Here is a 7,633-nt window from a genome sequence, read left to right as displayed (position 1 = left end):
AGTTTTCCGAGTCTCTGTATTTAGTTAGCGCAGGCAGCATGAAGCAGGGCTTTTATTGTGAAGATAGGAAATGTGCAGTCGGCCTTTAGAGTTTTGACGGAAGGTACGGCGCGAGAGTCTGTTGAAATAAAAAGTGTTTCTCGCCTTCCTCTCGGTCATATTTTCATAATAATGATCTTGCAGCAGCCAGCGTCATCTCACAAGACCCTCCGGTACCGTGAATGTCATTTAAGTGACGTCTTGGTGAAGATTGATGATCACTAGTTTTTAGGTCTATTTTTTTTAAAAGCCTGGCTGGAGATCGACTGACACACCCCCCGCGGTCGACTGGTAGCTCGCGATCGACGTAATGGGGACCCCTGATCTAACATAACCATGAGAGTCCAGTCCAAAGTAGATCCAATATAGTAGCGAGAGTCCCGTCCAAAGTGGAGACAGCAGGAAACCATCCCAAGCGGAGGCGGATCAGCATCGCAGAGATGTGCCCAACCGATACACAGGCGAGCGGTCCATCCTGGGTCCCGACTCTGGACGAGCGGTCCATCCTGGGTCCCGACTCTGGACGAGCGGTCCAGCCTGGGTCCCGACTCTGGACGAGCGGTCCATCGTGGGTCCCGACTCTGGACGAGCGGTCCATCCTCGGTCCCGACTCTGGACAGCCAGTACTTCATCCATGGTCATCGGACCGGACCCCCTCCACAAGGGAGAGGGGGACAGACGAGAAAAATACAAGAAACGGCAGATCAACTGGTCTAAAAAGGGGGTCTATTTAAAGGCTAGAGCATACAAATGAGTTTTAAGATGAGACTTAAATGCTTCTACAGAGGTGGCATCTCAAACTGTTACCGGGAGGGCATTCCAGAGTACTGGAGCCCGAACGGAAAACGCTCTACAGCCCGCAGACTTTTTTTGGGCTCTGGGAATCACTAATAAGCTGGAGTCCTTTGAAGGCAAATTTCTTGCCGGGACATATGGTACAATACAATCGGCAAGATAGGCTGGAGCTAGACCGTGTAGTATTTTATACGTAAGTAGTAAAACCTTAAAGTCACATCTTAAGTGCACAGGAAACCAGTGCAGGTGAGCCAGTATAGGTATATATATAGGTATATATGTATTAGAGATGCGCGGTTTGCGGTCTCACCCGCGGAGTCCGTGGGTAAACCGCGGGTCGGGCGGTTGACAAGACGAAAAAATAGATTTTAATTAGATTCGGGCGGGTGGTAGTTGAACCATCCGGAGACATTTGACATACATGGTTCTGGGATCGGTATCCTTTGCCATTCAAAGTGCCATTTAAGACCCGTGTCATAAAGCTAAGAAGTCAATTGGGGACGCTATTATTCTCTTGAATGACTACTGGCAGTCACCCGGATATTGAATATTAGGGCGCGCTATGAAGCCATTGGCTTTGTCGCCTTCTACATCATACACGACCTGCTTGTCAGTCCAGCATCATGTTGTGTGTGGCTTCCGCGGCAACACGCACACGACTGCAAGGCATACTGGGTGACACAGAGTACACTAATGGTTGTGATATAAACAATTTTAACACTCTTGGTAATATGCGCCACGCTTTGAAGCCACACCAATTAAGAACGACAAACACATTTCGGGAGAACATCCTCACAGTAACACAACATAAACGCAACACAACAAATACCCATAATCCTTTATATTTATGACACTTCCTGACTATTTTATACACCCCAAACCCCGCCACCCAACTCCCCGTGCATCGGTAAGGTGGGCAGGGTTGGGGTCGTGGGGGTGTACAATATATTCAGGAAGTGTCATGAATACAAAGGATTATGGGTATTTGTGGTGTTGCGTTTATGTTGTGTTACCGTGAGAATGTTCTCCCGAAATGTGTTTGTCAATCTTGTTGGGTGTGGCTTCACAGCGTGGCGCATATTAGTAAGTGTTAGAGTTGTTTATATCACAACCATCAGTGTACTCTGTATCACCCAGTATGCCTTGTAATCTCATAAGTGTGATTGCAAAAGCTGCACACAACATGTTGCTGGACCAACAATCGGTTCGTACATGTTGTTGAAGGTGTCTCAGGCAATGGCTTCACAGCACGCCCATTTTATTGTCATCAGGATGAACGCTATTGAATAGTCGCGACAATGTTAACGGCTCCAATTGACTACATTACTCTATGAAACAATTTTAAATAGCTTTGTGAGTGGTAAAGGTGGCCAACCTCTGATGTAATTCAGCGGGCGGTTGGCGGGCGGATACGGTCCCGATAAAATTTTGGTTCGGGTGAACGGCGGGTGGATGACGATTTTGATGACGCGGATGCGGATGATATAATTGCCTATCCGCGCATCTCTAATATGTATATAAAGGTATATACAGTACAGGCGTAACATGATCAAACTTTCTTGTTCTTGTCAAAAGTCTAGCAGCCACATTTTGTACCAACTGTAATCTTTTAATGCTAGACATGGGAAGACCCGAAAATAATACATTACAGTAATCGAGCCGAGACGTAACAAACGCATGGATAATGATTTCGGCGTCGTTAGTGGACAAAATGGAGCGAACTTTAGCGATGTCACGGAGATGAACGAAGGCCGTTTTAGTAACGCTTTTAATGTGTGACTCAAAGGAGAGAGTTGGGTGGAAGATAATACCCAGATTCTTTACAGAGTCGCCTTGTTTAATTGTTTGGTTGTCAAATGTTAAAGTTGTATTATTTAATAGAGGTCGGTGTCTAGCGGGACCGATAATCAGCATGCAGGATGCAGAAGTGCAGATGTGCAGGTGAAACCAGGATTCTGGAGGTAAAGCGATGGTGGTAGTTTACCATGAGGTCAGGATGGTGGTTCGGTCTTTTGAGCAGAGGATGAATAATCACTTTTTTGAATGCTAGGGGAACAGTGGCAGAGGAAAGTGGTTCCTTTTTTTTAATACAAACCCCGTTCCCATATGAGTTGGGAGATTGTTTTTGATTTAAATATAAAATGAATACAATGGTTTGCAAATCCTTTTCAACCCACATTCAGTTGAAAGCACTACAAAGACAAGATATTTGATGGTCAAACTCATAAACTTTATTTTTTTTTGCAAATAATAATTAACTGAGAATTTCATGGCTGCAACACGTGCCAAAGTAGTTGGGAAAGGGCATGTTCACCACTGTGTTACATCACCTTTTCTTTTAACAAACGTTTGGGAACTGAGAAGACACATTTTTTAAGCTTTTCAGGTGGAATTATTTCCCATTTTTATTTTTATGTAGAGCTTAAGTTGTTCAACAGTCCGGGGTCTCCGTTGTCGTATTTTAGGCATCAACATTTTCAGTGGGAGACCGGTCTGGGCTACAGGCAGCCCAGTGTAGTACCCGAACTCTTTTACTATGACGCCACGTTGTTGTAACACGTGGTGTGGCATTGTCTTGCTGAAATAAGCAGGGGCGTCCATGATAACGTTGCTTGAATGACAACATATGTTGCTCCAAAACTTGTATTTACCTTTCAGCATCTATGGTGCCTTCGCAGATGTGTAAGTTACCCAGGCTTTGGGCACTAATTCACCCCCATACCATCACAGATGCTGGTTTTTAAACTTTGCGCCTATAACAATCCGGATGGTTCTTTTCATTTTTGTTCCCGAGGACACAAATGTCCATAGTTTCCAAAAACATGTTGAAATGTGGACTCGTCAGACCACAGAACACTTTTCCACTTTACATCAGTCCATCTTAGATGATCTCAGGCCCAGAGAAGCTGGTGGCGTTTCTGGATGTTGTTGATAAATGGCTTTTGCTTTGCATAGTAGAGCTTTAACTTGCACTTACCGATGTAGCGACAAACTTTATTTAGTGACAGGGATTTTCTGAAGTCTTCCTGAGTCCATGTGGTGATATCCTTTAGAGACTGATATTGGTTTTTGATACAGTGCCGTTGGAGGGATCGACGGTCACAGTCATTCAATGTTGGTTTCCGGCCATGCCGCTTACGTGGAGTGATTTCTCCGGATTCTGTGAATCTATTTATGATATTATGGACCGTAGATGTTGAAATCCCTAAATTTCTAGCAATTCACTTTGAGAAACGTTCTTAAACTGTTTGACTATTTGCTCACACAGTTGTGGACAAAGGGGTGTACCTCGCCCCATCCTTTCTTGTGAAAGACTGAGCATTTTTTGGGAAGCCGTTTTTATACCCAATCATGGCACCCACCTGTTCCCAATTAGCCTGCACACCTGTGAGATGTTCCAAATAAGTGTTTGATGAGCATTCCTCTTCTTTATCAGTATTTATTGCCACCTTTCCCAACTTCTTTGTCACGTGTTGCTGGCATCAAATTGTAAAGTTAATGATTATTTGCAGATTGAATATCACATTTGTTGTCTTTGTTATTATTTCAAGTCATCGACTTGGAAGATGAAATTATTTGGTATATGGACTAATAATGATGGAATATGGATGAGTTAAATTAGTGGAATAAATAAGATGGTATATTGACGAGTTAGCATGTGTGGTCAACATCAATGCTAGCACGTTAGCTTGTCTTCAAAGGGCAACAAAGTGAAAGAGTTGTCTTGTCTACGCACTGATTTCTCCAAGGAAATAAGGCTGAGAGTGTTGGACATCCGTCATCTTGTCTGCAGCAGCGGGATGAAGACGAGGGAAGACGCCTAGAGAACAACTTTTATTAACAGCGTTGCCTCTTTGTGTTCCAAACGTAAACAACACTTTTTTTTCTTCACTTCATGAAAACTTTCCTGCAATACTGCCGCCCCCTGCTGGTCGCCTGCAATACTGCCGCCTGCTAGTCACCTGCAATACTGCCGCCCCCTGCTGGTCACCTGCAATACTGCCGCCTGCTGGTTGGCGTAAAAACGCACTTGTCGGGGGATTGGAAACACGCAATGCATTATGGGATTAGCGCTCATGTGAAAAGTGTGTTTACTATGAAACCCCGTTTCCATATGAGTTGGGAAATTGTGTTAGATGTAAATATAAACAGAATACAATGATTTGCAAATCATTTTCAACCCATATTCAGTTGAAAATGCTACAAAGACAACATGTTCAAACTGATACAATTTTTTTTTTTTTTTTGCAAATACCGTATGTCCTTGAATTGCCACCGGAGCGGTAATTATTTTAAAACTTCTTCTCACTCCTGCACTTACTAAAGGCATGCGGTAAAATCAATCAATCAACCAATGTTTACTTATATAGCCCTAAATCACTAGTGTCTCAAAGGGCTGCACAAACCACTACGACATCCTCGGTAGGCCCACATAAGGGCAAGGAAAACTCACACCCAGTGGGACATCGGTGACAATAATGACCTAGTGGGACGTCGGTGACAATGATGACTATGAGAACCTTGGAGAGGACGAAAGCAATGGATGTCGAGCGGGTCCAACATGATACTGTGAAAGTTCAATCCATAATGGATCCAACACAGTCGCGAGAGTCCAGTCCGAAGCGGATCCAACACAGCAGCGAGAGTTCCGTTCACAGCGGAGCCAGCAGGAAACCATCCCAAGCGGAGGCGGATTAGCAGCGCAGAGATGTCCCCAGCCGATACACAGGCAAGCAGTACATGGCCACCGGATCGGACCGGACCCCCTCCACAAGGGAGAGAAGGACATAGGAGAAAAAGAAAAGAAACGGCAGATCAACTGGTCTAAAAAGGGAGTCTAAAAGTAAACGTGCGCTAATTATTTTAAAACCTCTTCTCACTCCCGCACTTACCAAAGGTATGCAGTAAAAATTTGAGTGTGATGTAAGCTTGGACCTTAAATCCTACTGAATGGCTCTTAATCTTCTTCCCTTAGTGCGATTTCAAATTACCGGTATTGAAATCAGCCTCCTCCATTTTGAAAATGATGACAGGGGAAGTGTCACTCGTAACGTCACAAGTTTAACCAGGCGGTGATACTAAGCATGCGCTAATTATTTTGGGAAGCAAATTTGACCCGGCAGTAATTCAAGGCAGCATACTATATGCCCTGTGGCAATTCAAGGAAATATGGTAATCATAAACCTTAGAAGTTGATGCCAGCAACACGTGACAAAGAAGTTGGGAAAGTTGGCAATAAATACTGATAAAGTTGAGGAATGCTCATCAAACACTTATTTGGAACATCCCAAAGGTGTGCAGGCTAATTGGGAACAGGTGGGTGCCATGATTGGGTGTAAAAGCAGCTCCCATGAAAAGCTAAATAATTCACAAACAAGGATGGGGCGAGGGTCACCAATTTGTAAGCAAATCGTCAAACAGTTTTAGAACAACATTTCTCAACGAGTTATTGCAAGGAATTTAGGGATTTTACCATCTACGGTCCGTAAAATCATCAAAAGGTTCAGAGAACCTGGAGAAATCACTGCACGTAAGCGATGATATTACGGACCTTCGATCCCTCAGGCAGTACTGCATCAAAAACCGACATCAGTGTGTAAAGGATATCACCACATGGGCTCAGGAACACTTCATAAAACCACTGTCGGTAACTACAGTTGGTCGGTACATCTGTAAGTGCAAGTTAAAACCCTGCTATGCAAAGCCAAACCCATTTATCAACAACACCCAGGAACGCTGCCGGCTTCGCTGGGCCCGAACTCATCTAAGTTAGACTGATGCAAAGTGCAAAAGTGTTCTGTGCTCTGACGAGTCCACATTTAAAATTATATTTGGAAACTGTGGACGTTGTGTCCTCCGGAACAAAGAGGAAAATAACCCTTCGGATTGTTATGGGCGCAAAGTTCAGAAGCCAGCATCTGTGATGGTATGGGGGTGTATTAGTGCCCAAGGCATGGGTAACTTACACATCTGTGAAGGCACCATTAATGCTGAAAGGTCCATACAGGTTTTGGAGCAACATATGTTGTCATCCAAGCGACGTTATCATGGACGCCCCTGCTTATTTCAGCAAGACAAGTGTTACAATAGCGTGGCTTTGTAGTAAAAGAGTGCGGGTACTTTCCTGGCCCGCCTGCAGTCCAGACCTGTCTCCCATGGAAAATGTGTGGCCCATTATGAAGCGTAAAATACGACAGCGGACTGTTGAACGACTGAAGCTCGACATAAAACAAGAATGGGAAAGAATTCCGCTTTCAAGGCTTCAACAATTAGTTTCCTCAGTTCCCAAACGTTTATTGAGTGTTGTTGAATTGAATTTAAATATTTATTTCAAACCTGCACAGTATAACTAAACACATTTTTTTTTTTACATGTTGGCAAAGATATTTATGTAAGGCTTGAAAAGGGGTTGGCTGAACAGCTGCTTTTCACTCATTCCACATTTAACATAAACAATATAATACAAGAACAATACTCTGTAAACAAACAAGAAGAACTCCTGTACACTAACAATACCATGAGACAAGACGAGACAAAACACACACACACACACACACACACACACACACGGGCCCAGACACTCTCTGAACATACACCTCTTTCCCATGGCTCGGTGCAGAGGGCATCACTCTCTTTCTTCCTCGTACTTCTTTTTTAAACAGTGTTTTAAATTGAATCATGCTAGAACACGTTTTTAACTCGTCTCCTAAGTTGTTCCACAGACTTGACTCCACGCACTGAAATGCACCTGGATTTTAAAGTGGTTCTAAATTTAGGCAAATCTAATTTGTTGTTTCCT

This window comes from Nerophis ophidion, linkage group LG10, assembly GCF_033978795.1.
Source record: "Nerophis ophidion isolate RoL-2023_Sa linkage group LG10, RoL_Noph_v1.0, whole genome shotgun sequence".
Taxonomy (NCBI): Eukaryota; Metazoa; Chordata; class Actinopteri; order Syngnathiformes; family Syngnathidae; genus Nerophis; species Nerophis ophidion.
Note: the sequence above shows the minus strand (reverse complement) of the source record.